Raw genomic sequence first — 22,727 nt, forward strand, 5'->3', positions numbered from 1 at the left:
GAGAGAGCCACAAACACCATTCTTGTTGTACTCTGTCAAGAAGGACTCTTCTTAAGGCTGTAAAGCCAGACATTACCGCATCTAACCACGTGAAGACATTAGGAAGGCGATAATCTGAGGTCGTCCTTGAGAACCATTTTCGTACACCATTCCACAGAGACAGAGAGAGAGAGAGAGAGAGAGAGAGAGAGAGAGAGAGAGAGAGAGAGAGAGAGAAGCCTAAACTCCCGCGCAAAGATGTTGATTACAGTAGTGAGGAGAAAGAGATTAGACCAAGTATTCATTTGTCTCTCAAAAGATACATTCAGGCGGGAACTTTATCCTCTTTCGTATGTTTAAAAATTGAAGCGAAATGTGCATTTAGATCTACAAATTTATATAAATATAAATACCACACACCCACACACACACACACACACACACACACACACACACACACACACACACACACACATATATATATATATCTATATATATATATATATTATATATATATATCTAAAATTTAAGCATTCCACCTCACAGGGGTTGAATTCAGAGCCACGAGACAGTGATCAATGTCACATGCATAATGTAATCGCGAAACGAAACCTTGGATGTGTTTATAGGTCTAGCTCCGAACCGGTTGAATTCAACTTTATTTCCAAGCCATTGACGAAGGACTGAGACATTGCGACAGAAATTGCAACGTAATTATATTACAGAGACGGTACTGACGCACACACACATGTCTGAGACCACGAATCCACACATGGTAAGTGTCGAGGGGGGAGGGACGAAAAAAAAATCATTAAGTGCTAGTGACCTGAAAATAGTTGGACGAGACATGTCTCAAAAACCATAGAATCTTGAAAAATAATGTTTCCCACACCCAAACTACCCTTACACTACTTTAAAACTAACCTGAACCGACCCAGTGTGAGCTAGCCTCGGGGCATGGCCAAAAAATGAAAAAATAGGAAAAAAATAATAAGGGGCTGGTGCAATACTTGTACACATCTCGGGAATCGATAGTATATTTACAAAATTGTGACCGTCTCTTATTTTTTCATCTGTGTGTATATGATAACCTATAAATCCCAATAGTTGAACTGGTTATTTAAAAAGATCATCCACAATTAACCATATGGATATATACTACTTACAAGCTAAGTATATCTGAGTCTAACTAGACCCACTGAGCTGCTTAACAGCTCTCCTAGGGCTGGCCTGAAGGGTTAGATATTTTAACCAATTGGTTACCTTGCAACGGGACCTACAGCTTATTGTGGGATCCGAACAACATCGAGAAATGAATATCTAATCACCAGAAATAAATTCTTCTGGTTTCTTGTTGGCAGCGCGGGGAAATTTTTTTATACCAGTATTGTTTCTTAGTACTGCAGTATTTAAACATATGCGATACCATGATAGTTAATTAGGCTTGTCAAAGTAGTGTTGTTTCGTAAAGAAGTAATTTTATTTTGTTTTCTCCTTTTGAAATCATTCTAAAGTCAGATGTCATGGTGCGGATGTATGATGATTTACGAAGCCAGCATACTATTCCAAGTTAACTTATTTGACCATTTGACGGCACCAATGCAAGCTACAGTGTGAGCTATTTCCTGCATGCTGGCCACATGTCATCGATATAATCATCATCTTCATACCTATATCGAAAATGTTTGGAAAAGAATAGTAACACTGTCATCAATACTATTGCGATAATTATCAATAATATATGTGAGCAATATTCGCAACACTTTGCTTAAACCCACTTAAGTCCTAATTGTTGACAGTATAACTTAATATACTTAGTTTAATACATACTTGAGTTTTCAATAGCTAGGAATAGACCATAAAATGATAATCATAAAATGATAATCAAAAGCATCTATAGTTTTATATAGTTATTCATTCACAAAATGTACACACGTATATGCTGACACATAAAAATCAAATATATGTATATACAAATAACCAGAGATCAAGTACCATTACCCCAGCATGTGGCTCTCATACCCCCCCCCCCCAAGGGGTATGGATAACTCCCTATCGTAAGACATTTGCAGCGCAGGTGTATATAACCTATTTCTAGAGTCTGTGTGGCAGCACATGTGTACTGACTTGCAATTCACTTACTGGCGCACCTATACTACAAGTGTGTAGTCAATATGTATGATTTCACTCACTAATTTACTAATATAGAAATAAAGAATTGTTATTTTATGTTTATTCGGTAACAGAAGTTTATCTGAGATGATCAATTTAACTCGGAAAATACGAGAACTAAGTCGTATTTCAAAATGTATTATATACACATGTATATATAGGCCTACGTGTGTGACTACATACATACATACATACATATGTGTGTGTGTCTATATATATATATATATATATATATTATATATATATAGAGAGAGAGAGAGAGAGAGAGAGAGAGAGACGAGAGAGAGAAGAGAGAGAGAGAGAGAGAGAGAGAGAGAGGAGAGAGAGCAGCTAGTGGTTATACTGATGGAGAAAAGAGCTGTAAAATTGAAGTCCTCATCGTATCATCAGCGAGACCTTCCTTTTTGTGGCTTCCGCCTTCCCCGCAAAGGTGTTCCCCCAACCCTCTCCAAGCGTTTTCCTATGGGGTGGGTGGGATGGGTGGGTGGGCGGGAGGGGGAAGGGATTCAACTCCCATAAGTATTTATTGACACAATAATCTGCTGGCTCCATCAAGCTTTACTGCAGTTCATGGTATCGCCCTAGAGTGGACCCAACGAATATGATCAGCAACTATGGTTGTATGGAGCTACGTATGAATGACATATAACGTAACGGTTATTGGTATGTTAATAATATTGGCTGTATACGATAATAAATAACAATAGCGTAAATGGAGATCAGTGGCTATCAGCGGCGTGCAATAGGGATGTCCATCGTTAATAGTGTCATGGCACCTTCATTCTTAAAGCGTAAAATCGTCCTTTCCCTGTCATAAACCGAGGGAAGATAGTTTATCCACTCATCTATTTTAATTTATAATTTAAATAACTCGGATATCTGCGCTATGACGTCACAGCGCTCAACTGCTTTGTTAGTTCACGGCGGTGTTACCTCACCGAGCGTTGGCGATAATTGATGATTACTGACGACGAGATAATCCTGACAGATACTTGGAATTCATCATCGCAAGAACACTACGAAATCGTTGGGTCCCCTTGCCAGGCTTCCTGAAAGAAAATGAATAAAGTTGATTGACAGAGAGATAAAGAAACAACCACGAATGGATAGTACCATATCCACTGACATTCAACGTTTATATCAGCGCTGTATTTGAAAGGGTTAACATCTGGAAGCATAAAAATTAGGAAAATGCACAGTCGAGTGTGATTTGCATCGACGCAGAATCATTTAGAATTTTTCTACGTTGTGTGTTTTATTTTTACCCTTTTTTTTTCTTTTTACAGCGTTCTGAAGAATGGCGTCTTCACTATATTGCCCAAGAACGATTCTCGTGTAGTACGTAGATGTCAACATTCTTCAGGCATTTCATCTACTTAGATCACATTCTTTTCCTCGGCACATTCGCATTCCTCTGAAATTACACAGAGACAAGGCAGATTGGTTGTCCCATTAGCGTAGACATGCAGCTGAGAATAGTCGCGCAGGTAGCGCGAGTAAAAAAAAGAAGAAGGAAATAGTACACAAAATTCATGACGTCATCCAGCCTCAGCGACATTGTCGATCAAGTTACAACCAGATCTATATAATTACAAGGAAAACGTGCGCCATACCACAACAGCATGAATTAGCATTATGATATATATACATTTTTTTTCTCGTAGTTACTCGCGCCCACGATACTGGATATCGTCAGAAATCTGTAGTAACAAGGTTGCGATGGGTACAAGCGGGTGCGGGTCAGATGGTGATCGAACCACTTGTCAAACAAGTATTTCATATATAGGTGTTGGCGTCTCTTTTGCTTTTGATCTCTGTGGCCTGTCACGAGATAAGCGAGGTATGAAGCAGATAACGAATACAGTCGATCATTCATTCTTAACATTCCCAGATAAGACCAGGAAATAAGAAAACAAGGAGATAATGAAAGAACCAAAAAATCCTCTCATGACTAGCAAGGGAAAGTAGACCGAAGGAAGCAAAGGTGTGTGAATGAACACAATAAACAAATTCCAACCACGCAACCGATGTAATAACAAGGATATGAGATAAGATTAGATAATAATTCTTGGCTCTTGTGTGACGGCAGGCGCGGGCTGAGACGAATTAGTCTGAGTGATCTGCTCGCACAGAACACACAAGGGGCGTTCAGGATGATTATCAAGGAGTAGTGAGTCTCATATAAGTTACCGTCTCTTTTTTTTGAAAAACTTGTCAGTGAGAATGTTGTTCCCTGTGTAGTGGTAAAAAAGGAAACGTTCATCCGCCTTTTTAAAATTCTATACATAAAACGAAATAATAATATCAGGTGTGCTGAAACTTTAAAAACGAACTGGGTGAAAGGGTGGTTACCTCCTTTGCGAGATTTGAGTTGACAGTATGCGCGCCTAATCTGGCTGTGATGTCAACTGGTTTGCATTCATTTTTTCCCCTGTTGTTTGAATGATGCCAACTTTAGACGATGGAAAATGCACCAGTTTAGTTTTCTATTTATTGATCGCGCTAACTGTGGAAAATATCGAAGCTTTTACGGAGTGTAAAATGCATATTTATGGTAAAATTCTCTGACGTTTTATTCATGCAACCACAGACCTTGAGATAGGCGCGCCTTAATGATGGAGAAGTGTGTCTCACCTTGCAGAAGTTATAGCTACCAGAACTCCAGCTTACAGCGAGTGATAAGATCAAGTAGGATGTCGTGTGTGTGTGTGTGTGTGTGTGTGTGACGTCGCTATAACAGGCGAAGATTCCTTATCTCCTGGAAGATCTTGAAAAGTAGTATATAGCGTCCCAATAAACTCTTGTGGCGTGATGATTTCACGGCAAAAGAATTCCCACGGGTGACGTTCATGTAGTAGTGGTTCGCGAAAGTTTGTTTTTAAATTTTAAATAAGTCTATAACGTGGTGAATTAAAAAGCAATATTAAACGTATGCAGAAAGTATATGGTTTTCGCAACGCAGTGCGAATAGATACTACGCGATCAACATTGAATGTTTTGTAGAATAAAATGTTTTGTGTACTCCGAGTGTTCGATAAGAAACCAGTAATGACAAGGACTTCTTCGGTGCAAATTAACGTCTATCAGGCTTGGTTTAACCTTCAACTCACGTGCCATTTATACATAGATATAATCCTAATGTGCTCTTCTGAGTTTAGTCAGTGCAAGACGTACTAAATGTTGCAGCCAGAGGTTATAATGCTCTTGGGAAAAATTAGAGCTTTTAAAAATGAAGGTTATTTTATAGCCATTGTCGCAATTTCTCTTTTTTGAACGCGAGTGTCTAAATTAGCCTTAGAGTTCACGCGTAAGACAAGAATTTACTTCATTTATTTAATCATTCTGGATAGCCACTCCATTATAATATGAGACGTTTAGCAGAAAGCGACCTGGTCGAAAATTGCAAAAAAAAAAAAAAAAAAAAAAAGGCAGCTTTTAGGAGGAATCCAGGGACAAAAGAAAGTCACGTAGTCACGACTCCGCTTTGCCACTCGAAGGTTCTCAAACCCACATCTCGAGGACAAACCGCATTTCATGCTCTTAGAACTGGCACTCGAGTGGCTCTGAGGAATGATTGCACACAGGTGCTATAAAGGATCATCAACTCGAGGCTGGAGTTGCCACAGGGGGGCCCGGGTGGTATGTGGTGGGTACGTTCCCCCCAAAAAAAATATAACGGAAAAGTAGGAACAACGCATTTCATAACGTTAGAGGAATGTAGCCGATGCATTGATCTACAATTCACTAAATTGCCGTTAGTACTACATGTCCTCAGATTTACGCAAAAAGTTACGAATATTTCAGTTACCCTGACGGTAAATTTGTACAGAATAAGAATTCTGTCTATATAGCCTATTGAGGAATGTGGAAAATACCTGGACACCAGAATGAAATGTGGATTACACATCGAATCCAGGTAAAAAAAAAAAAAAAAAAAAAAAAAAAAAAAAAAGTCAGGTAAAAAAGTTACAGAAAAACAGTCATTAATCTTACCCATATAGTGACCCTTACCTTAAAATCTATATGAGCAAAAGACTGTAAATATAAAAATAAAGACCCCTAAGAAATATTGTGAATTTTTTTTCCTGTGACTCCACTACAGCCCACCATAAATTAATGTGATTTGTTTCCTATGACTATTTCCGGCATCAGTAATTGCCTCCATGAGCGCGCAGATAGCGCATTAGAAGAGGAGGATAACATTATACTCTCTCAATTTGGGGAACAGAATTGCCACACGGTCATGAAATGTTGTAGTAAATGTTGTCGTCGTTAGATTAAACGAATCAGGTTTGACAAGTCTTGCTGCTCGTACGACCCGACCGTAAGTGCATGTCAAACCATTGAGATGACGTCATCCATTGCACAATACGAACTGGCTAGAATCGAGGCGCTAAAAGATGAGAGTCTATTGATAATGATTAAAGTTTTAATGTCACGCGCAAGATCTCTCAACACATCGTACTAGACGTGTTTTAGTTTTTAGTCGTACCGACGTGGATTTTGCGGGTGATTTCTGTCCGTCTCATTCCAGATCTTTTCCTGGAAAAGTAGGCGGCCTGTCATTGTACCACTTCTCCAGGATTGATTCTTGGCGTTGCAAGGCCTATGGTCATCGATAGTATTACGGGCTGCTCTGTGAGCAAGAGCCCGTGCTGACACAAGGTCAGCTTAGTCAAAAACAACAACAACATCGATAGCAGCTTGAGACTATACAGACCATCTGTATGAATAGCGTCTCTTTCAGTATAAAATGAATACCGAAAATATGGAACGTAGTGAATATATAAAGAGAAATTCCACGAAGGAAAGAGAAACTATCTCTCCTTGTCCTTTATTTAGCTGACTGAAGATGTAAAAAATAATTTTACGAAGAAAGCTCGTATAAATGACGGATGCGGATTACAAAGGCAAAATAAATAAATAAATAAATAGATATGTGCCTGGAATTGAACATAACTGAAGAATCAGTAGACCTACCAAAACAGGGTTTTAAAAAAGCAGTTGACTGACCGCCAAAACAAATGTATAAAAGTTAAACTCGATAATTCTTCATTTATATGTATGTATGTATATATGTATATATATATATAATATATATAAGATATAATATATATATATATCTATATATATTATATATAATATATATATATATGAGATTTAGAGAGAGAGCGAGAGAGAGAAGAGAAGAGAGAGAGAGAGAGATGAGAGAGCGAGAGCGTTTAAAAGAGAGAAATACGGGCGAATTATAGTCTGACGCTGTACGTAACGGTGTTTTTAGCTGGGGATTTAAACAGAGAGAGAGAGAGAGAGAGAGACTAGATACTCTCCCACGTTCAAATCGCATTACTTAACCTCTGTTATTTAGACCGATTACAAAAGATAACTTATCGAGTTCTTGATAGCACTGAATATTACCACTAGACGCAAAATAACGTATATATATAGCCTTATGAGCTGTTTGTCAATTCATACTGCACCAATCATCTTCATTAAGGTACGATAAAGGTATCAGTTATACCTGTAATGAACATTCTTTATCTACACAGTCATTTGAATGATGTAACGGAAGGAATGATTTATCTTTTTTTCTATTTTCAGTCGAATCAGCCTGCCCATGACACTTGAGGAGGTAAGAGAGTTAAGCTATATATATATATATATATAGATATATTATATAATAATATATCATATATATATCATATGACAGAGTACTACATCATGGTTTATAATATCTTGTTTCAATAAGGTAGCATTTTTAGTTGTAATAGTTTCCATTAAGTTATTTCGCCACACGTTACAGGGACATTCCAGGTTGTAAGCTCCAAGGTCTAGACCTTGGTAAGCTCATGATGACTCGGGAATTTCACAATCACTGTGAGGTGCAAGAGATAGTAATCAGAAAGGTCACAGTCATTGTAAGGGGCAAGAAATAGTTTCCAGAAAGGTCACAGTCACTGTTAGGTGCAAGAAACAGTTTACTGAAAGGTCACAGTCACTGTGAGGCGCAAGAAATAGTATTCAGAAAGGTCACAGTCACTGTTAGGGGCAAGAGATAGTTTACAGAAAGGTCACTGTGAGGTGCAAGAGATAGTACTAGTCAGCAAGATCACAGTCACTGTAAGGTGCAAGAGATAGTTTCCAGAAAGGTCACGGTCACTGTGAGGTGGAAGAGACAGTTTACAGAAAGGTCACAGTTACTGTGAGGGGCAAGAAACAGTTTCCAGAAAGGTCACAGTCACTGTGAGGTACAAGATATAGTATTCAGAAAGGTCACAGTCACTGTGAGCTGCAAGAAATAATACTAGTCAGCAAGACCACAGTCAGGATTCAGGATATCCTGCCCCCACTGAGCAGAATATAAATATCCTGACGAATTTATTAACAGTCTCCTATTTTTTTTCCTCCACGCCCCATCCAGTACCACCTCGCTCAACTGTACGGCGTGGCCGAGGTCAGCAAACATGAGACGGGCGGGGGGAAGGGGTGGAGGTCCTGAAAAATGAACCCTTCGCAGACGAATCGCTCCTGGAGGGGCAGTTCACCAGCGGCCAGTACACTTACAAAGTCTACCACCTAAAGAAGTAAGTTTCTCTGCTCTTTTTCTGGGTTTTATTCGATTTCACCTGACTGTTCTTCGTAGCCTCGTGTTTCTAGCCAGTTCATATTTAATTGTCTTGGTTTCTTGGTTAATTTAGAAGTCGTTTTAACTCATTGTTTGATTTAGAGGTGCTTGTTTTCTTGCATGAATAGGACTAAGGCTTATAGAAGGCGTGGGGCACAAGGAACCTCATATTATAGTACAGATAAGACATAATATTATAGTACAGATAAGACATAGTATTATAGACTATATAGTACAGATAAGACCTACTTTTTTTTCTTAGCTATGGTCTCTGTACATGCTTAAATTCCATAGTAGTAGTACTAATGGAAATGTAGTACCTTTGCAATAGCACATTCATATTATATATTATAATAGTACAGTTAAGACATATAGGCTATATAGTACAGATCAAGACCTACTTTTTTTTATTTTCTTAGCTATGGTCTCTGTACATGTTTAAATTCCATGGTAGTAGTAGTACTAATGGAAATGTGCCTTTGCAATAGCTCATATTATATATTATAATAGTACAGATAAGACATATAGACTATATTGTGCGAATAAGACCTACATTGTTTTATTTTCTTTGCTTTGGTCCTTGTAGTACATTCTCAATTAAATTCCATAGTAGTAGTACTAATGGAAATGTAGTACCTTTGCAACAGCTCATTCTGACGAGCACTCCAAAGAGAAAAGTGTGGTTGCTTTTGTTATTAGATTATGGTGAAGTTGTGTGTCGTCGAACACAGACATCCTTTACACACTGGCTAGTCGGTTTGTGGCAAAATCACGGCTTAGCCAGACAGCAAGAATAAAAAAGGGGAAAATAATCTGTCTTGCGCCATACATTGATACGATGCATTCCACTTCTACGAAACAGCGAACGAGAAAAAGTAAAGGAACTTTCTACGGGAAGACAAGTGCCTTGATGGCACTTCTGAGGCTGCCTATGTGTACGGTACAGCATTTTGTCTTTGCGTTTCATCAAAGAACAAACAAACAAATAGAAAATAGGAGGGTTAAACTGTATGTATTATCTAATCTTAGTTCCTGACACGTGGATCGTGTCTTTGTTCTGACCGAAAGGGAGATTGCATGACATGAGGCGAATAACGTTATTTTTTCTTTTTTCTTGGGCCTTACTAAAGGGTCGCTATTTTTAAAAGTGTAAGCTGTTCGTAAGAGGTCAGAAAGGGTCAATATTCCTCTTCTTCTTCTTCTTCTTCTTCTTATTATTATTATTATTATTATTATTATTATTATTATTATTTTATTGTCTCTCTGACTTCGATGAAACATAAGACTAGGTGGAGACGTACCTTGACGGATTGTTATTATTTTCTTCTAAATATTCTCGACCCCGACTCGTTGGTAAAAGGTCACCGGTCAGTTTCAAGGCCAAAATGAAACTACTTTCCACTCGTATGATGACATATGAGTTTAAAATTCAACATCTTGTCGAAGGCACTGTTCAACATTCAATTTCCCTCCAACTAACTTGAGTGAAAGTTGATGGGTGATTGTTTTTCCCCCCAAAAAAACAATGTTTGAACTTGGCTTATTTTCAAGGTCACATGTCAAATTCAAGGTCGACTTAATTTCTCTCTGATTTTGTCGAAACTTGGTAGGCCTGTCATGAGTTTTTCTTTTTAATTCCAACCTTTTTTTTTCAGTTCACATAACAATTTACAATTTAAAGGCATACTTTTGTTTTTCTGTATTTCGTATCTATTTACTTTAGCAATTTGTGATGTATTTAATTTAATCCTTTTCATCTTATTTTTTAAATTAAGGACATTGCCAACTCCAAGTCGCAACAAATTATTTTTTTCTGATTTTTACGAAGACTGCATTAATATAATTACAATAAAATCCAATTACCTTATGTAATATCCGTGAATTATGTAATACATTACATCCATATGATGTTGATAACTTCAAAAGTCTCTGATATAAATTAAAATGATAAGATTACGCCAAAAGTACCAGAGGAATCCTTTACACGAACTTAATCCTGCTAAAGGGATCTAAGCCACAGAATACACGATGCTCGATTCCTACTCTCTTCCAGAAAGGTGCCAACCTTCGTCCGTCTATTAGCTCCAGAGGGAGCGCTGGAATTCCACGAGGAATCCTGGAACGCCTACCCCTATTCCAAAACAGTTTACTACGTAAGTTGCCTTCACTATTCCGGTTACACAAACATATATATATAAACATACACACACATCTATACGTATACTATCATGTTATCGCGGGTTTGTTTCCCGCTACCGGACGCTCGTGATTTCTTTCAAACTTCTTCGAAGTTGGATCTCGAGGCTTTGTAGTGACAAGCGTATAAAAAAAAATAAAAAAGAATTTGAGAAGTTGAGAGGGCATTGTGGCTATTACACACACACACACACACACACACACGCATATATATATTATATATATATATATATATATCTATATATATATATATAGATATATATATTATAGTAATTCTATCATTACTGCATTACTATGACAGGTATAGTAGATTCACATCACCTGTGCATCTGATGTCTAGGCCAGGCCAGTCTCTTACGATGCTCCTGATTGGCTGTTGATAAGCTAATCACAGGGCTGGAAACTCTCCTCAGTCTCTCTCGAGAGTTCACATAGGCAGGATATAGTATGTTCCGCCTCTTCTGAGGGATACGTCTTTCAAAAGTATCCATCAGGAGAGGTGGAACATACTACATCCTGCCTATGTGGACTCTCTAGAGAGAGACTGCGGAGACTTTCCAGCCCCTGTGATTGGCTAATCAACAGCCAATCAGGAGCGTCGTAAGGGACTGGCCTAGACATCAAATGCACGGTTGATGTGAATCTATTATGGCTCTAATACCTGATGTATGTATATATGGTAGTTTTTTTTTTATACTTACGGAAGGAATTAATCCTCTAGAGCATGTTCTTTGAATTTATGCTTAATATTATTATTATTATTATTATTATTATTATTTAGAAGATGAAACATATTCACATGGAACAATCACACCAAAGGGGCCACTGGCTTGAAATTCTTTAAGCTTCCAAATAATATTTAGGTGTTCCAAACAAAAACTTCTTTCAGTTTTCTTCTGAAGACTGATAAAGAAACCCACAAAATCACTTTGTAACTTGTTTACTTCTAAGTATTTACTTTTAATTTTACTCCACACTCGAGTACTTTCAGGATGTCAGCCTGGGTCAAGGTCCAGCAGTGGGCCACAGATTGGGCCTGAAAGTACTCGAGTATGGAGTAAAATTAAATGTAAATACTTAGAAGTAAACAAGTTACACTGATTTTGTGGGTTTCTTTTTCAACATTAAGGTGTTCATTAGGTGTAAGTAATAGGAGGTCAAGGAAAATACAAACAAAAAAATTCATTACAAAATTGACAAGATAAAAATGTATCAAAATGCAAGGAGAATAGTATTAAAGAAGAGATCCCACTTATCATTAAAGAAATAAAAAAAGAAAATAAATTAAGAAAGATAAAAATGTGTTCTGAAGAGATTTCCTTATTCCTGCATATTTATTTCGTCCTCTCTGCCTCCAGAACCCCTTCATGAAGGAGAGCTTCACCCTGGCGATAGAGAGCCTTCACGCGGCGGACAGAGGGACCCAAGAAAATGTAAGAAAAGTCCTCATCTTCGGCGCAATTGGCCTGTGTTACTGGTAACTTTAGCCTTAAATAAAATAAAAACTACCGAGATTAGAGGGCTGCAATTTGGTATGTTTGATGATTGGAGGGTGAATGATCAACGTACCAATTTGCAGCCCTCTAGCCTCAGCAGTTTTTAAGATTTGAGGGTTCTGTACAGTGTATAATGCTGTATGAAACTGTCAGCCACGGCACGGTGGTGGCCTGGCTAACTTTAGCCTTAAATAAAATAAAAACTACCGAGGCTAGAGGGCTGCAATTTGGTATGTTTGGTGATTGGAGGGTAGATGACCAACGTACCAATTTGTAGCCATCTAGCCTCGGCAGTTTTCAAGATCTGAGGGCGTACAGATTAGCCGTAAAAATAATTGAAACTGATTCATAACAAATGCAATACAATGAGACCTTGGAACATTAGCAAAGAGAGTAACATACGACGAGGTCAATAATTCTCCAATGTCCTCATCTGTAACCTCTGAGATTCGTGGGACGAGAGAGACGAACAGCCTCGTTATCTTCGACCCAGAGTTTTTCCAGTTCACGATTCTCGCCGTCTCTTCCAGGTGCACAAACTGCCGCTGGACAAGTGGAAGACTGTGGAAGTGGTCCCGATAGACATCGTCAACGACCCACTCAGTCCATCCGACTACAAACCGGAGGAGGACCCGTCGAAATTCAGGTCGGAGAAGACCGGCAGAGGACCGCTAAAAGGACCCACCTGGTGGGAGGAGGTAAAGAGACGAAAGGAGAAGAATTAGGGTATATGGTATCTTCAATCTTGAGTTAGGTCTGTTGTTATTGTCATCATCGATACTTGAGTCTACCTCAGTTTAACCAGACCACTACTGAGCTGGTTACCAGCCCTCCCAGGGCTGGTCCGAGGGATTAGGTAGTCTTATGTGGCTATAGTAGATTCACATCAACCGTGCATCTGACGTCTATAGGCCAGTCCCTTACGACGCTCCTGATTGGCTGTTGATTAGCCACTTACAGGGCTGGAAACACCTCAGTCTCTCTCGAGAAAGTTCATATAGTATGTTCCACCTCTCCTGAGGGGTACTTTTGAAAGACATATCCCTCATGAGAAGTGGAACATACATCCTGCCTATGTGGAAACTCTCAGTCTCTCTCTCGAGAGTTCACATAGGCAGGACGTAGTATGTTCCACCTCTCCTGAGGGATACATTTGAAAGACGTATCCCTCAGGAGAGGAGGAACATACTACATCCTTCCTATGTGAACTCTCTCTCGAGAGAGACTGAGGAGTTTCCAGCCCTGTGATTGGCTTATCAACAGCCAATCAGGAGCGTCGCAAGGGACTGGCCTAGACGTCAGATGCACGGTTGATGTGAATCTACCATACGAACCAACTGGTTACCCAGCAACGGGACCTACGGCTTACTGTGGGATCCGAACCACGTTATCTCGAGAAATGCATTTCTAATCACCAGAGGCAAATTCCTCTGATTCCACGCTGGCAGAGCGGGGAATCGAACTCGGGACTACCTCATCGGTAGGCGAGCACGTAAACCACTCATCGATAGGAATAGAAGTAGTAGTAGTAGAGAGGAATAGATTAATTTAACGAAGTTATTATTATTATTATTATTATTATTATTATTATTATTATTATTATTATTATTATTCAGAAGACAAAACTTATTCATGTGGAACAAGGCCACCACAGGGGCCAAAGAATATTAAGAGAGAGAGAGAGAGAGAGAGAGAGAGAAACCTCGAGCATCCAGAACTCATTTACTTCGTTTTTTTATTATTATCATTATTTCAAACGACTCGTTAAACGGAAGAGGAGGAAGAGAATACGTGTCCGTCACGTCCTGATATGGAAGGTGGTGGGTGGGAGAGTGTAAATTGGTTTAGGGGGGAAGGGGGGATGCCCCCCCCCCTCCCCCCAAAAAAAAAACCGTACGAAATCACCGCAGCCAGCCTTCTGTAATGAGGTAGGCATCGCATGGGACTAGAAGTAGGTACGGCGATGAAGAAAAAAAAAGAAGTGACGCTTGAATCAATTAGAGAGAGAAAACCGCTGACGTAAGAGCTCTCTCTCTCTCTCTCTCTCTCTCTCTCTCTCTGGCAGTTTGAGGACGATTTTCGAACTCTCTCGCGCTAAGGTCTGGTGCGCCATTACTTCTCGATCACCTACTTCTTAATTCAGTCTAATAACTCGCATTACTTCCCCCCTCTCTCTCTCTCTTTCTCTCTCGCTCCCTCTCTCTCTCTCTCTCTCTGTGAGCGAGCAGATACGTTCCTCACGGGGCCAGCAGCAGGATCGATCGCCTGGCACAGAGAATCATGAGCGGTTTTGGCTTCTGGGTTCCGTTCTCAAAATTCTCCTTCCGCCGGCGGTTCGAGGAAGAAGAAGAAGAAGAAGAAAGAGGAGGGGGAGGAGGAGGAGGAGGAGGAGGAGGAGGAAAAGAAGAAGAAGAAGAAGAAGAGGCGGCATCATCAACAACAACAGCAGCAGCAGCTATAGAGACGCCCACTCTCTGCATGGCCTGCCCACGCCTAGACGCATCCAGATTTTTCCCTCCCCCCCCCCTGCCCCCTTCTGGATAATCATCATGCAGTTGCTTTCAGAAAGTTCCCACCACCACCCCCCTCTCTCTCTCTCTCTCTCTCTTTTCCCTAAATGATCAGTCATTTGGGGATTAAATAAGAACCAGGAGGAATTGTAGTACTATGCTGTTCTGGTTCGTAAATGGAATTGGCCTCGACGAGGACTGATTGACGCTTATCAAAGTGCAATTCGGGCTAATCGGGAATATAATTGATTCCGTCATGTAGTTTGGTGAGTGTGCATGACTGTACCACGGTTGTATCTGGAGAGAGAGAGAGGAGAGAGAGAGAGAGAGAGAGAGAGAGAGAGAGAGAGAGAGAGGTTTAGTCACTGACGATCCATGGAGAAAGTTACACGGATTAGGATGTCTCAAAGACTTGTTAGTCTATCCGAGGAGACATCGTGTGCTCACTTTCTGTAAGAGAGAGAGAGAGAGAGAGGGGTTTATCAAGTCACTGACGATTTTTGGAGAGAGAGAGAGAGAGAGAGAGAGAGAGAGAGAGGGGGGGGTTATCAAGTCACTAACGATCTTTGAGAGAGAAGAGAGAGAGAGAGAGAGGAGAGGAGAGAGAGAGAGAGAGAGAGAGAGAGGGCGGTTATCAAGTCACTAACGATCTTTGGAGAGAGAGAGAGAGAGATTTATCAACTCACTGACGATCTTTAAAGAAAGAAAAGGTTTATCAAGTCACTTTCGATCTTTGGAGAGAGAGAGAGAGAGAGAGAGAGAGAGAGAGAGAGAGAGAGAGAGAGAGAGAGAGAGAGGGAATCCATGCACATAAGATCGTATTTTTTTATCGTTTGTAAGAGAAACTATACAATATTTTCCCATTTCAACAGAATTACATTCAGAATTTCATCCAAGTTGACTTAAATCTTACCAAACTACCCGAAGCGCTGTCTACCCGGAGAGTTCGTATACGCTGATCGAATGCCAATAGCAACTTCACGTCGGTATATCGGACACGATTGCAATATATATATATATATATAGATATATATATAAGATATATTATATATTACATAAAGATTTATTTACAACCCCACCACCTCACCCACCCCATCCCCAATACGTGTACAGACCCCATTTTATGATTATTTTATCTTATTTTTCCCCGCAGTGCCAGCCAGTCATGACTTGCTACAAACTTGTGACTTGCGAATTCAAGTGGTTCGGCGTCCAGTCCAAAGTCGAGAGGAGTATCCACGACTTCGAGAGGCGAATATTCACCATTTTCCACAGGTGAGTTCGTTCGTGGAATGAAGTCGTTCTGTGATGAATGAATAAACGGAATACTTCGGGCTTTGAAATCCATTGTTAGCTTAACCATTTAACGTAAATAATTTAACGAATAATGAGCTACAAACTGACTCCTTTTAAGCGAGGTCTTATGGTCCTCGAATTTTGAATTATACTTGATCCATTTTACTCGTGTGGGGATATACCCCGTCCTCTCAAATTACAGAAAAAAATGGCACAATTATCCCATTATACTTGATCCAATTTTACGCGTTTGGAGATTTACTCCGTCCTCTGAAATCACAGAAAAAAAATGGCACAATTATCCCAGCTGAATATAATCCTGGTCATGGCCTCTCATATCTAACTTGGCTCCAGATATCGCTGTCAGTTTTGTTTGATCACAACATTTTACAAAGATAATACCCATTGTTATATAAGGGGTTATTGGCCAGTAAATATACTTTCAGCATGCAAAATTGGGTCTTCATTATAGTTGAATTGCTGTTTAAACTACAGTTTCTCTGTTGTTGTGAAATGATATCTATTATATAGTGGTCCTAGACCCATGCACCTGTCTCCTGAATCCCAAAATCGACCAGGCTCGATCAATAAGTCCACGAAACACACTGAGGGACAAAAGGCGTACTAAAATGTCTTGCGAACAATATTTTATCGTGAGGTATAAATGCCGAAGTTGTCCTTTTCGCGAAAAAAATGGTACCCAAAGGTCTGATTTCGGTAATCAGTACATAAGTTAACCGAATTACAGAAACGTAAGGCCGGAAATCGTCTATTAGCCAACAGAAGTTTCAAATAACTAGGAAAAGAGTCCTATTACAGGTAGGGATTTCACGAACTGCGTGAAATTTTAGGCAGATACCAAAATGCACTTAGGGACATTTGATCCTCCCCACAGGGGCTAGTACTAAACACGGCCAAGCACTGTAAGTGAGTCAGTTTCGCAGTATTTAGTACAATAATATAGGCCTGTTGGGGGGGGGGGGGTGGATCAAATGTCCCAAAGGGCATTTCGCTATCTACCTGACATTTCAGGCAGATCGTGAATTGCCTGGTTTCACCATCTTCCTGTAACATATACGTATACACCACAGCGGCCATTAGTCCCAAACCCTATTGCTAACTGTCTTATACTACTTATTATCCGACCTCTTTTTCGCCTCTTATTTTAGCTGGCATAAGGCCAACTTAACCTACATCTAATTTGTTTCATTTTTAAATTTCATTTAAAAGTAAATCCTTGTGGCGATGTGACAGAGTGCATTCCTTAGACTAATATAACAGTAAACCAACTCATTACTCATAATCCACGAGACTACGAAAACAAAATACTGTCATTCAGTTAATGCGAAGTAAAACAAATGAAAAGTCCATTTTTATTATCCACGACGTGGTTGATTGATCGCTTCTGTTAACAGCCACGCAATGCAACGATTTCGTATTTTTTGGAGAGACCGTATCCCCTCCGAAATCCTTTCGATAATCCGACTATGTGATGGAATTTTTAAAGTTCCCTTTTAACCACGTCGAGCTTCGATCGTGTTTTGGGGGGCAGGGGGAGGGGGGTGGGGAGAGAAATGCGTCGACCACTGGCTTTAAATTATAAAAAAAAAAAACTTTTCCATCCACAGGCAGGTGTTCTGCTGGATGGACTTGTGGTACGGTCTGAGTCTAGACGATATACGGCAAATTGAAGACGACACGAAGGAAGAACTCGATAAGGTAAGGCAGATGAACGCGTATGCAGACACTTTAAGGCCTTATATATCTGACAGAAAAAAAAGTGGGGAATATATAGTATGCAGACACTTGAAGAATCTGACAGGAAAAAAGGGACGGGAATATAGTACGCAGACACTTAATAAATCTGATAGGAAAAAAGGGTGGGGAATATAGTACGCAGACACTTAACTCTGATAGAAAAAAGGGGGTGGGTATAATATACATCAAGTCCAATGTCATATCGTTTTTAAACTACATTTCTGCAATTCGACTTCATTGAATTTCGTATTTTTTTAATAGACAATCGCTTTTCATATCTGCTTAGTATTTTATATAATATCTGGCATACCATTTTCTGATAGTCAATTGTTTATTTTTGATGCAAGATGGAGGTTTAACGCATTTTTATGTATACTTTTCAGCAAATAAAACTGGGCGAGATCAGAGGTCACGTGGGATAGCTCACAGGAAGACACGGACAAGGTGCTCTCTCTCTCTCTCTCTCTCTCTCTCTCTCTCTCTCTCTCTCTCTCTCTCTCTCTCTCTCTCTCTGCTCAAGAATCCTCAAGTTGTTGTTGTTGTTCTTGCTCTTCTTCTTCTCTCGTTTCTGAACCAAGAAGCCTTAATTCATGCTGGGATCGTTACAAAGCTTTTTCGCTGCTTCGAGATTTTCGGTTAAGGAGAGGTAAAGAATATATATATATATATATATATATATATATATATATATATATATAATATATATATATCTATATATATATTATATATATACATATATATATATATATATATATACGGTATACACTTTGAAACTGTGAAAACCAATTTTATGAATTATAACAACTTGAAAAGTAAACTTTTTCGTAATGATTGGTTGCAAACGCGTTTTGCATTTTACCCTTTCAATTTTCATTTTGGAAATTTATCGCTTTGCATTATTTATTCATAAACTGTATGAAACAAAGGTAGTTTCTGGTGTTTATTATAACGTGCTCTCAATTTAATGTATCAAAAGTCCCTCAAAGGGAAGTTAAAATAGCATAAATTGTATTTGTTAATTCCCATTACTGTAATCACTTCTCTTGAAGACTCACGTGAAGTGCATAAATATCGTGGCCCTTCTTTTGGAAATGGAGCTGAAATATTATATATAATACATATTTTATACAGGTCATCTTTCAAAGCCTATTTGTAATAAAATGTTACAGGAAACTGATTTTTTTTCTATCCAAAATATTCGAATTCGATTGTATTTTTTACGCAGACCGTCACTCTATAGGACTGTAGCTAACTACGATTAGGAGCAATGCCATTATTGATAAATGGTATGTTACTATAAATAACATAGCATTATCAATACTGCAACACCTGTAATGCAAAGCAGTGCATTCATACTGTTAAAAATGGTGATTATATCAGTAAAACGGCGAAAAAGTATAGAGAAGGAATTCCCGAAATTGTGTAAGTTACGCTACTGTTCCGAAGCTCGACCAAGATATAATTTCCTACTAGCCTACCTACTTCTATGGGGGGAGGGGGAGAGCAGTAGCAAAAGGGTCTATAGTTTCTCGGTGGTCTTGGTCTAATTTCCCCCTCTTGTTGAACGACGGCAGATATAAACGTGAATATTATCATCGGTGGTTTAGTTTAAGCAGAAGATAAGGTTACCGGGAAGGTGGCTGCTCTCAGAGACATCACATGGCTCAGTTTTGGGAAATAACGTTTATATACTTTTAAACGTAACTGGTATACCAATCCAAACTAGAGTAAACAGGTTAAATACCTGAGTCAACAGTGGCACTATCATGCAGAGGGAAACGTTGCTTGGGTATGGCATCATTTCAATTTACTTGCATTTGCAGGACAGCAGTTGTTGAGAATCCACCTCCATTTCGGGAAACTGTCAAAAACTACCCTTTTCACCTCTAGTATAGTCCATTTCCGTGTTACAGCGTCCATAAACAGAACATATAAATGTGGCAGAACGCGCTCAATTCCAAAAACGTCAAGAATTGTCACAAATTCGTGTAAACTTCCGCCCAACTGTTGCCTAATGCAACCGATGCGAGTACCTCGTGACGTCACGCGACTCACCGAGTCATCTTCTTACATCTTGGTTTAGTATACCTGCCCCCATCGAAAATGACATTATATATATAAGTAATTTTGTATATATCATCTTTGCGCCGTACTTCATAATGTACTCCATACATTGTTGTGGTCTAAACTTTCTTCTTTAAGATATTGCGAGTATGCGAGTGGCCATTGCACCTTGCAATGGCTAGAATTTTTGCTGTTGTTTTTGCATCAAAAAATAGTCTGCTGATATTTCTCGTATAAATCATTTCATATTTACCTTAGCTTATTACTCTTAATTGTGCGAGAACTGATATTATAGTCGTCAATACTTCATTCTAAAGATGATCCATTTTCAAAACCTATACAGTACCGATCTCCATGAATTGCCACGCATATCAAAATAATGCCAGCATGATGTAAATCGAAACAGGGGGTAATAGCCGAGCTAGACGATACTCACGAGGAGTCATAATCCTAAAGACGTTTCCTGATTTCTTTACGAATAGCAGCGTGGATGAAATGTTTTCCCAAAAGGGTAGTATTTCCAAAATCTGAAATTCTGGATGCGTAGGTTTCCAGGGGAAAAACAAAGATTGTGGGCTCTGTTTTTATTTTAGTGTATATGTTAGGGAAACAGAGTGAATTAATTCATTGTTTTTGCTGGTAAATTCATCAGCAGACTTCGCATATTGTAATGTTCAAATGTTTGCTTAGATTAAATTGCCTTGCGATTCTAATTTAAAGACTATATGCATGATTTCCATTGGGTGGGTGTAATGGGAAAAATATTCCTTTAATTATTAGTGATTTATTTAGGAATTGATTCATCATCCTCCTCTAATATCTTTACACTGCTGATTTAAAAGTGATTGGAACTGTGAAATGTTTTCGTTTTTGTTGTGGACACGAGTGTGGCAGTGTAGCCAGTCCGTAGTTTTGTTTGTCTTTCACTTTGAGTATGGGAGCGCTGCCCTGAATCTTTCGTCTGCATTTTGGTAACACTAAAAAACACATGTGACATGTAAGCTGTAAGGATCACGAAAGCTTTCATGTGAGGAGGACGTCAGCCGTCCCACCCTTTCATTTTGGCTATTTTACCAAGTTATTAATACAAATGATTATCTACCCTTTGCAAGGGATCTAGTCCAGGGGATCTAGTCCAGAGATCTAGTCCAGAAGTTTTGAAGACTAGGTAAATTAACCAAGTCCAGGAGACTAGGCCTGGGAGAAATTTGGCATGATGTAATGAGTAATAAAGAAACAAGCTGAATACCAGGAATTTTCTTCAATACCCCTAAAATGCAAATCAGCACTTCAACTGCCTCCCAGTGGGAAGACATCACCTGGCCTCATCAATAGTAAGACCCATACACAAGGAATATCATGTAATAGCAGGTAGGACAGGCCCACCCTAATTCCCAGACAGCATAAACGTCAGTCTTCATACCCACCGTGTCTACAATGACACAGTACCATTCTCCGACCCGTGTCTCCAGGCAAGAAGACTGACAGCAGTGCATATGTACAATAGTATTATTATCTTTGTATATGTATACTAATGTTATTATCATTCTCATATCTTAATGTCGTGGTGAGGGAAAATCCGCCCGCGACGTGGGGTCGGGGTTAGACATGGAAATAGAGTTGTTGGTTTAGTTCATTGCTTACGCCAGGAAATTCACCAGTAGATTTCGCATTTTATAATGCACCACTTAACTTGCTTTACGATTTTAATTTTAGACCATGCATGCCGAGCAGCTGGTCACCTATCGCCAAGGGTTACATTGATCGACAGAATTCAAGGTGGGGAACTCACGTGAATGTCTCAATTGATTAATGATTCACTGATATCGCAGAAAACGCTCCCTCCATTACAAAACGACGTCACGCGATGCCGGACATCAATTATGAATGCATTTTTTTTTTAGTTTTGTTGTTCCCCGTCGTGTCTTCCGATGTAAAAGGCTCAGCAAAACATGTTTTTCATTTGTTTTTTATGTTTTTATTGTCAGTTCGTCTTTACTGGATGTTGTAAAACATCTTTCAGGTGATAATTATAAGGATTAGTTGGTTTGTCAATGTCTACTTTCAGGTGCTAAGAGATTAGCTGGCTTCTATTAATATCTTTCTTGGGTGCTAAATATAATCGAATATCATGGTGGCTTCTATAACCTATTTACCTTGGTAGTAGTACATCTCTATAGTTTCCATTGTGATCCAAGTATTTTTTTAATTGCTTATCATTTATCATTTACTACTCTTCGTACTTTGCCACCAAAGTTGGCTCTTACCATTTATTTTCTTGGGCAAATCTAAGTTGTAGTCGAACGTTGGGTATTTCCTCGAAAAACTGACACATTCTTTACTATTTTAGTTGCTAATTGACCTGTAATTTACCTTGGAACTCTATCCAATGGTAAGGGGGCCCCTTGGGGATACGGGTTTTGGGTGGGGCAGGCCATATATTATGGTACTGCTAATTAGGCAAAACAAGAAACTCACCATCCAAAGACTTGCAACATGAAACTTAATATCTGCCAAGAGTCCCAAGACATGATGAATCTGAATGCTAAGTACTGTATCTAAAAAGCTGCTGTCTTTTGCTACCATCAATTGAACTTTGTCTTGAAATATTTCACGACAATCAAAATGGAC

At 39.1% G+C, this 22,727-nt stretch overlaps 1 pseudogene; it reads left to right on the plus strand.

Moving 5' to 3' along the window:
* Nucleotides 1-4,289: 4,289 nt before the first annotated feature.
* On the plus strand, nt 4,290-18,543 carry LOC135213680 (phosphatidylinositol transfer protein alpha isoform-like; annotated as a pseudogene).
* Nucleotides 18,544-22,727: the final 4,184 nt, after the last annotated feature.

The sequence above is a fragment of the Macrobrachium nipponense genome, chromosome 43, assembly GCF_015104395.2.
Source record: "Macrobrachium nipponense isolate FS-2020 chromosome 43, ASM1510439v2, whole genome shotgun sequence".
In the NCBI taxonomy this organism is placed as follows: Eukaryota; Metazoa; Arthropoda; class Malacostraca; order Decapoda; family Palaemonidae; genus Macrobrachium; species Macrobrachium nipponense.